The sequence below is a fragment of the Mustela lutreola genome, chromosome 4, assembly GCF_030435805.1.
Source record: "Mustela lutreola isolate mMusLut2 chromosome 4, mMusLut2.pri, whole genome shotgun sequence".
NCBI lineage: Eukaryota > Metazoa > Chordata > Mammalia > Carnivora > Mustelidae > Mustela > Mustela lutreola.
Window position 1 is genome coordinate 106,128,135 of NC_081293.1, and position 10,465 is coordinate 106,138,599.

Below are 10,465 nucleotides of genomic sequence, written 5' to 3' on the forward strand. Positions count from 1 at the left end.
GGAACATTGCAGGTCCCATAGACTTTGAACATTAGAGTTTGAAAGGCATCTTTGGTTGTATGTGGAGAAGGGAATGAATGGTGAAAAAAAAAAAAAAAGTTGTGTGTTGATTGTTTAGGAGGCTCTTAGAGTTCCAGAAGAGAAGAGAGATGATGGTTAACTTTGACTATGATATTGAGAGCGTGGCTAAAACAGAGGGAAGAGATTTGCTAGAAATAATAACACACCAGGACTAAGTGATCAATTATCTTTGCAAGAAATGGAGAATGGCATCAAAAACTAACTTTCCAAGTTACATAAAATGTAACTGGTGGTGACAGCAGACAAAATAGAATGCATTTTCTTTTCTTTTAGGATAAAGACCATCATCTTGGTAATGGGTCTAGAGCAGAGAAGAGCTCTCTGGACTGTCCATGTATCTTGAGGAGTCGATTATGTGAGCGTTGTCACCACATCGTGAGCGTAAGGAAAACTATCTAGGGAGAGGGCAGAGAGGAGGAAAAGCAGCAAAAAGAGAGCTCTTCCTGTCTCAATGTCTATGTCTACCTATTTTACCTGAACAAATACATATAGTAGGTATTATATAAAAGTGACTAAAACTAAGATATTCATCATATGAAATTAGAAACAACAAACATACTTAAAGACAAGTAGCAAAACTTCTTTTTCACTCTTCTCCCCTTAAGCTCTAAAATTGTTGCCTATATTGAGACACACACACACACACACACACACACACACACACACACACAGTATTAGACCTGTCCTATAGAGGATGCTACCTAGAATTTCAGGGAGTTCCAAAGCCATTGTGTCAACAGGTGCAGAAAGAACTGACTCTATGCCTGAATCTTGCCAGAACTTTTGGGATGGAGGCCTGAACTTTGGTCATGAGAAGTGGGGAGAATACCCTTTCACGTAAACCTATTCTTTCTGTTTCTCTTGTTGTAAGACAAAGTTCCACTCTTGTCTTTGGAAGGTTGCTAGAAACGTTGAGTTCATCAATGAAAGTGAATGGTCTAAAAGATTGGCTTCCACTTTTCTTCTCTTGCTCTCCATAGACTGTCCCTTACCGAGGGAGACCAACAAATGACAGTAGAGTATTCATAGAATGCCTCATCCACCCCCACTCAGGGACAACTTCCTGGGAACTAAAACCCCTTTGATGTGAGTATCAACAAAATGCCAGTAATCCAGGTAGCACACGGAGTCAAAGATGGTAGGGTCAAATCACAAGAATTTGATAAATAAGATAAACAAGAAAAAAAAAATTATAGCAGGATTCAGGTGAGGTCATGAATCAACTAGAAACCAGAGAGGAAGCCTCAGTGGGTCTGTAAGCAGCATAATCTCCAGTATCTGGAATCTTACAGGAAACTTAGTTCAATATATATGAGGTGGATAAATGCAGGAATTAATGTGTGAGCAGCGGAAGTTTCCTCGTGGTAAGTCATGGGGAAATTGGTTGGATTAGGCAGAGGAACAGTATCTGAAAAATAAAGGACCAATTTGAATTAGCTCTTAGTGTTTATGTCTCCCTAGACATCTGAAGTCTATTCCTAGCAGTTATGAAAACAAGACACTCTGTCATTGTTATCCAAGTGCACAGTACTTAATAATACTATTATTTTCAAGCATCAGAGAAATCCTGACAAGTATTAAGATTCATGGCATACAATAATTTCTTCCTACCTCTTTACTTATGGTGGTCCAGTCTGAGTCCCCAGATTTTTTAATTATACTCATGTTCTTACACACTTGCTTGAGGGAGGCAAGCCTATACTGTCCACTTGTCACTGGCCCCCGGCATATGGAATTTGAGAACAATTACATTTGCTAATACTTAGATCCTTATCATGAAGATACAAAATGAAAACTTTAACCAGAGCTGCAGTGGGGGCGGGGGGGTTTACACAATTATAATCTTTAAACAAATGTTAAACATTTTATTGATTTTGAGGAACACTACCAGACTCAGGTTGAATATTTGAATATGTGAAGGTTTTATTATGATGTGGCATTTAAGAAGGGAGTGTTAACTAATAACTAAGTAGTGCTCTCAAGAAAACCAGAGGACACTTCCTTGAAATAACTTGCTGAAGCCCCCAGAAAAGTAAGATTTTTGTCCTACTATTGTTTTAAGATTCAGTAAGAGCCTCTTATCCAGGCAATGGATTATTACTTTCTCAAATAGAACATATTAATTGTTAGTGCTTGAGCACTTTGAGAGGAAGATTTGTTGACAGTTGACACAGAGAGAACAGATGTTCAGATTAAGAGAAATTCAGAAGAATGGTCTCTTCAGAGTTGGACAGGTAAGGGCTGGCTGTTGACTTCAAGCTTCATAGTGTTGTGGTCAGAAAATAGACATGGCATGAACTCAATCTTTTAAGGACAGGGGTTTGGGAATCTCAGTCTGCTTTGCCACCCACTGCCTTCACAGAACGTCATGCTGGAGGCACACTGTGGCGTGTACTCTGCTCACACACAAGAAGCAGGGAGCTTGGAGCTTGGACGCTTGATTGGAATCAGGAAAACTACATGTTTCCATTTGCCTATGTGTGCATACACACCCCCCCCATACATTTGCTTTTTTTTTTTTTTTTTTCCTGACATCAATAAACGCATTAGAAAAAATACTGCACTGGGTAAGTGAGAGTATGAATTTAGGAATTATTTTTCAAACTTTATACTTCACAGCACCATGATTAACACACAGAATACATGTTAGGGTCCCTTGTGGCATATGCAAGTCACTCATACTGTTGCTTTATCAAATTCACAGGCATCGTAACGAGCAGGTGTCAAAGGCCATGATTTACAACATGGAAACTGAAGAGAAGAGCTGTCCTGAATATGTCCAAGACCACACAACCATGATAAGAAACCCCGTGTTCCTCCCCCGGCACCAGGGCACGATTATGAATGTCCATCTCCACCCTGCTTGGCGGCGGGGAGGAGGGGGGTAGGTTCATGCTGACGGGCTTAATGAGCCCAATTAAAGGAAAGCTCTAGAGCCTGTGAACAGGATCTTACAAGGAATGTGAGATAGACTTAGTGCCCTGGAGAAGAAGAGTGACAAGTGCCTAGACATCCCAAACACTACTGATAGAGGACTTTCAAAGACCATGGTCAAAGAGACTTTAGAATCCCACAACCCAGGGCCCTCCTGCAGCTCAGTTTTGAAGAGCTTGAGTGATCAGAGGAGAGGATTTCTCTGGGGTGCCTGGGTGGCTCAGCTGGTTAAGCATCTGATTCTTGATTTCAGCTCAGATCATGATCTTAAGACTGTGGGATCAAGCCCCGAGACAGGCTCCATGCTCAATGTGGAGCCCGCTTAGGAGTCTTTCTCTCTCTATCCCCCATCCCCACCAAGAAGAAGAAGAAGAAGAAGGAGAAGAAGAAAAGCAGTTCTCTGAAGAAAAATGCCCGTGTGCTAGAAGTCACATATCCCCAGTATGTCTAACTTCTGAAAAGTATTCCAAAGAAAGTATTTGAAGACAAAGAAACACATTCTCTGTGTTTTAGGGGACATGTTGAATGGATATTAGGCTTATGCCTGAAAATTACTCACAGACAAAAAGCCGAAGGAAATGGCCTATGGTGGCCACATTCTTATTATCTGAGAGTCACCAGAAAAGTCATGGGATCCACCCTAATTTCACGCAGGTGGCAAGGGAGGCCTCGCGCTGAGACAGGATTTGCATAATGAACAGAAAGTGTGAATAAGGTTAACCCTTGGTCACATCCATCAATTTACTTACTGCTACACTGCCCAGGAGACCTGCGACCCCTATACCTCCCTACCCCCATCTTATTGTTCATAGGGTAAAGACATTAAATTAAGGATTTGGGGTTAAATACTTTAAATTAAAGAATATCCAGAGAGTCATACCTTATCAATGATGTAAATTCAGAAATAGATTACAAATAAGCCTCCACTGGGCATGGCCAGTCATAGTTGTTTACTTGTCCCCTACCTTTCTTCTGGGCCCTCTCATTTCTCCCATGTCTGAGTGGGTGGTCAGAATGAATCCTGGCTCTCTCCCGTTATGCACCAGGTGCCCCTCACTCCCATCTGTATACTTTAGAAGGGCAAAGTGAGAGGCATCCGGGGATGGGTAGTTCACATCTGCCTAATCCAGATAGTCCAGACGGTTCTCTCCACAGATGCAATTCCGGTCCTGCAGGAATCACACTAACTGTATGGAGAATGGACAAAAGGGGGCACTGGTTGGAACAGGGACCAAAGTGTTCTAGTCACCTAGGCAAAGAATTATGGTGCCTTGGACCAGGCAGCAAACACTGGAAGAGGGGGAAGTGGTGGGGATCCGCATATATTTGGAAGTAGAGCCAACCCTATTTCCTGAGCAGAAGGGGTTGGTAGTGGGCAAGCAAGAGCAGAATCAATGACGACTCCCCAGTTTTTCTCTCAATGGAAGGATGGGGTTGCCATCAACTAAAATGGGGAGGCTGCAGGTCCAGTGTAGTTGGGAAGAAAGAGCAGGATTTTGCCTTTGAACAGATGACTTTTGGTATGTCCACTTGATGCCCAGTGGAAATATTGAGTAATCGGATATATCTGTGAATCTGAGGTTGAGAAAAACACACAGGAGCTGCAGATAAAGAGCATTGTCAATAGAGAGGGTAGTAATTAATTTTTTTGAAGATTTTATCTATTTGAGACAGAGATCACAAGAAGGCAGAGAGGGAGGCAGAAAGAGAGAGACAGAGGAAGGGAAGCAGACTCCCTGCTGAGCAGAAAGCCTGACTCTATCATCCTCTATCCCAGGACTCTGAGATCATGACCTGAGCCAAAGGCAGAGGCTTTAACCCACTGAGCCACCCAGGTGGTAATTAATTTAATTGAAATTTACAAAAAGGTGTTTAATCATGCATTTATATCTGAATGTATGTTAAAAATTGAAAACACATCTGTTACTGTCAGAACCTTATCAGAACACAGTTATGCACTTCATAAGTCTTCTCAGGCACACCACCCACTTACAAAGGTAACCCTGTCATAGCTTACCATAGATTTGCCTCTGTTTCTGTACTTAGCCTACAGAGTAGACAGCATGGCCCCTGGCTGCTTTTGCTCACATTCGTATTTATTATAGATACCCTGTGTGTTATATTCGCTCTTCAATTTCCAGTAGTATTCTAAGAATACAGCATTGTTTAGTCCCTATTCTATTTTTTTTTTTTTTTTTAGAAATTTTATTTATTTATTTGACAGACAAAGATCACAAGTAGGCAGAGAGGCAGGCAGGGAGGGGGGTGAAGCAGGCTCCCTGCTGAGCAGAGAGCCCGACGTGGGGCTCGATCCCAGGACCCTGGGATCATGACCTGAGCCGAAGGCAGAGGCTTTAACCCACTGAGCCACCCAGGCACCCCCCTATTCTATTTTTGATGGGCATTTTGGTGATGCTTAACTTTGGATTATTATGACTAATATGTCCATGAAAATGTGTTTGGGGATTTCAGGGAACACACACACACACACACACACACACACACACACTTGTTTTTTGTTGAGAATATACCTAAGGATAGAATTGCTAGGTGACGGTAGGTATGTGTTTACCTTGAGTAGATACAGCCAAATAGTTTTCTGAAGTGATTCAATTAATTCACAAACTCTTTAAGTGTGTTTCCATAGTCCACCTTTGAAATATAGCTCTTCCAACTACCTCACTATGATTTTGTTTGCATTCCCCTTCTAATGAATAAAGTTTGACATTTTGTCAACCATCGTGGTCATGGCAATGATCTCTTTTTAGAGGAAAATCCACAATATTCTCCCCATTTTTATGGCACTCTCATTTTAAGAGTGATTAGAAAGAGTTTGAAATATAATTTAGGGGTGCTTGGGTGGCTCAGTCAGTTGAGTGTCCAACTCTTGATTTGGGCTCAGGTCATGACCTCAGGGTCTTGAGATCAAGCCCCACATTGGGGTCCACACTCAGTGAGGCGGTCTGCTTGAGATTCTCTTTCCCTTTCCCTCTGCTCCTTCCCCACTTTCCTTAAAAAAAAAAAAAAAAAAAAAGGAAGAAGTATATTTCATATGCAAGTCCATTGTCAGAAGTTTGGGAATTGTCTCCTTGACATAGTGCCTGACAGTTTTGCTTTCCTTAGCTATCATAATGAATGGAAATTCTTGCTTTGCATATTTATTAATTTTTTACTTTATGACTAGTGCTTGCTGTGTCTTGCATAAGACATTTTTCCTTTCCTAAGTTCCAGAAGAGAGTCCTCTATGTTTTCCAGGAATATTATTGTTTTACCTTTTACTTTTAGATCTGTAAGACACCTGGTATGCCACCTGCTTCAAAAAGGAATGTAGAAATAAGAATATTCTCTTAATGAAGAAACAGTTACATATAAAAAAATTAACTCTTTCTTCCTCAGCATGGGTGTCACCTTTGCTGTCAATCAGATGTCCAACTATCTGTGGGTCCCTTTCCTGCCTCTCTTATGATTCTCAGTCCAGTGTTTCCATTTTTGTTCCTGGACAGTGATGTTGTCTTCATTACATCTTTATTGCATTCCCTTTACCCCTGGAAATCTTGGATCTCCAGTTTTGTTTTGATTCCATAGGATCATCTCTTCTATTCTTGGCCCTTTCCATTTCCTTTAAAGATTTATTTATTTATTTGAGGGGCAGAGAGAGAAGGAGAGAGACTCTGAAGCAGACTCCATGCTGAGCACAGAGCCCAACTCAGGGCTCGATCTCAACGACCCTGAGATCACGACCTGAGCTGAAATCAGAAGTCAGATGCTTAACAGACTGAGTCACCCAGGAGCCTGGTTTTTTACATTTTTATATGGATTTAGAACTACTTCGTAAATATGGACTGTAAAAAGCTCTGTCGTCTTGACTGAATGAACAGCTCAATTGGAAGTTGATGGCATCTTTGTAATATTGCATTTTCCAGTCCATCAACGCCTTACATTTTTTCCATTTATTTAGCTCTATAACTTTTGTGTGGAGCCCTTATGTATTGCTATTAAATCTGTTTATAAGTATATTTTGTTAGTTCATGCCATCAATTAATACTTTTTGATCAGCAACAGATTATAGGTCCAGCATGGATCAGATCCAGAACTGAGTGACTTTACCAAAATCACTTATTAACCTAATTTAATGGTGAGTTTTTCTGTGTTTTCTGTGTACATGAGAATGTCATGTGCAAATCATCACAGCTTTCCCTTACTTTGAATCTTCACACTTTGCTCCTTCTGACCTTACTATTGCACTGGCTAGGACTTCCCACACAAGGGGAAAAGATCTTTTGACAGTAGACCTCTTTTCTTCTTCAGATCAAAAAGAAAGCTTTCAAACTGTCACCATGAAGAAGGTGTTGCTTACATATATATATATTTTTTGTAAACGATCCTTAACAGATTAAGAAAGTTTCCATTAATTTCAGAATTTTTGAATTCTTTTTCCAGATTTTTCAATTTATCAAATGCTGTACTTTGCAACCACCAAGATTGCTGTCTTTGTGCCTTTATTTTTTAATGTGGTGAATTACACTGATTTATTTTTTTAATATTAAACCAACCTTGGACTATACACCAATTAATCATGGTCTATTTATAGTTTTATACATTGCTGAACTACACTAGCTAATATTTTATTTATTATTTTCATACCTATGTTAATGAGAGACAATTTCCTGATATTTTCCTTTCTTACAGTTCTCTTCTTCAGATCATATCAAGGTTACACCATAGTAACTTCTTAAAGCAAATTGTTTTTTTTTTCTATTTTTATATCCTCTTGGAAGGATTTGTAAGAATTTATGATTGAAGTTGCCTGGGCATGGAATTTTCTTTGTAAGAATATATACTTTTTAAATTTTTAAAAAGATTTTATTTATTTATTTGAGAGACAGGGAGAGAGACAGTGAGAAAGGGAATGCAAGCAGGGGGAGGGGGAGAGGGAGAAGCAGACTCCCTGCTGAGCAGGGACCCAGATGTGGGGCTCGAACCCAGGACCACAGGATCATGATCTGAGGCAAAGGTAGACTTTTAATGACCGAGGCACCCAGACACTCTTATGAGAATGTTTTAAATTAAATACATAAACTCTTTAGTAGATACAGAAGTATTAAGATACCCCATTTATCCTGTGATAGACAATGATGTAATTTAAGGAAAGTATTTATTCTGGTAATGCAGTGAGGTTTGGGGTATATTTGTAACAGCCAGAGTCTAGTCTAACCTTATATTAGACATTATAGAGAAATTATGTGGTGATATTCAACACTTATTTATTGGCATTAAAAAATTATAGGAATATAGGAAAACAGAAATGTTTCTTATCCTGATTTAACAATATTAACCTAGAAAAAGTTCCTCCAGCAATTATCATATTAATGCTGAATTTTTGAAACCTTCCTTTAATTTAAGGCAATTACAGGCACCGACACACAAGATGCCCTGTTCTTACAGATTTGCTCAGTATTCTACTGAAAATCTTCGATGGTGTAATTAGGCACTGAGAAAAAACACACTTGTAAGTATTGAAAATGTAGGAAATTTTTGCCTATGATAACAAACATCCCAGAGAATCTAAAGATAATTTTTAGGAATATCCCAAGGTCACAGAAAATAGAAAATATACCATTTTTAAAAGTATAGTAGGACCTTATAAAATAAATAAAACATGCTTATAACATTTATAAACTTCATAAAGCAGAAACAAAAGTACTAATTATTTAGCAACAAACTTACCAAAAAACACACAATATTTTGAAATAATTTTAAAATGTTATTGGAAGTCATCAGATACTATTTTTTTTCATCAGATACTATTTAATAAAAGCAGAAAGTGATGTGTTCATGAAAGAGATGTGTTCATTCATAGAGAAACTTGGCATCATAAATATATCTTGCTTAAAACTTAACATGTATTAACAGTTTTAAATCTTTATTGTTCTGCATACTACTTTCACCTCCAGTAAATTCTTAAAGATTACAGCGAGGCTTTTCTTGTGTGCATTGCATCGGTCTACATTTATCTGATGAGACATTGAAGTTTAGAACATTTTAAAGTGTGTATTTTTAGCTCTTAAATGACCATAAGAAATCATTAGATGTAACATAAATCACACATATTTTATGAAAAATAACTGTTGTTTCCATAACACAAGTAGAGTAGCTTTGTTTTCTATTTTTGAAAAGATACTTACTATCTGTTTGGTAGAAGACGGCAGGATTCTCAGGTCTGTTTCTGTAGTCCGTTTGTTTTAACATATAAATGAACAGCAAAAGGAGAATCTTGGGACTCTCCTAAAAGGGTCTTGGGACTTCTAGTATCCTTGGACCCTACTTTGAGAAATGCTGATCTATATGTCTGATGTTCTGAAGTCCCAAGAAGTTTGGCATATCTGGACATGCACACATATATGTGCATATATGCGTGTACACAAAGCAGGTGTGTCTGTGGTTATTTATGAGAAGGAGTTTCCTTGCTTTGTAAGTGTTCGATCAAGGAAGACTGGAGACTTCTGAAGAACAGTGCACGGAGACCTGGGCCCTCACTCAACAGTGCTTATTACAGAGCACTACCAGGTGAAGGTCATGATGGATGTATGGTATTTTTATTTCTTACCGCTGTGGTAACAAATCACATCAAATTTAGTGACTTAAAACAATAGAAACTGATTATCTTAAAACTCTGGAGGACAGAAGTCTAGGTTAAACTCAAGGTGTCCACAGGGCTGCATTCCTCAGTGGAGATGATAAGGGAGAATCTCTGTCCTTGCACGTTGACTTTCTACAGGCCACTTGCATTCCTTGGTTAGTGCCTCCATCCACCGTGGGAGCCAGCAATGGCTGGTGGAGACTTTCTCAATCCCGTGTCTCTGACTGTGCTTCAGCCATCGCCCTTGCTTGTTGGGGTTGACTCTCCTACCTCAGCCTTTTGCTCATGAGGAACTGCACATTGGACCCACCAGGATTGTTCAGGGTCATCTCCCCAACTCAATAGACTTAAGTTAATCACATCTGCAAAATTCATTTTGCCAGTAAAGTAACATATTCATACATTCTGTGGTTTAGCCTGAAGACATCCTTGGCAACCCATTATTCTGTCTATCACAAACGGCCACAGAGAAGAAAACAGTTCAAATAACAAATACGAAAGGGTCCAGAAATAGATCTATGCATATAAATGTATTTGATTTGTAATTTACTACATATAGCAGAGTGGTGGGGGATTAGGTATCATTCAATAAATACTTCCATAAAATTGGATTTTTTTTGTAAAAAAATAAGTTAGACTTGTCTCATATCATAAAAACAACTAAATCTGAGCAGATTTTAAAAATCAAATGTTAAAGTGATCAGTTTCATTCTTTGTGTGTTGCTGCCCAGTTTTCCCAACCCCATTTGTTGAAGAGCCTGTCTTTTCCCTATTGGATATTCTTGCCTCCATTGTCATAGATTAAATACC

At 39.1% G+C, this 10,465-nt stretch overlaps 1 long non-coding RNA gene across 1 annotated transcript; it reads left to right on the forward strand.

The window, feature by feature from the left end:
- Nucleotides 1-837: 837 nt before the first annotated feature.
- Nucleotides 838-3,003, forward strand: LOC131830367 (uncharacterized). The gene is made up of 3 exons (XR_009353129.1): nucleotides 838-918; nucleotides 1,062-1,167; nucleotides 2,786-3,003. It is a non-coding gene; the product is annotated as an uncharacterized LOC131830367 (long non-coding RNA).
- Nucleotides 3,004-10,465: the final 7,462 nt, after the last annotated feature.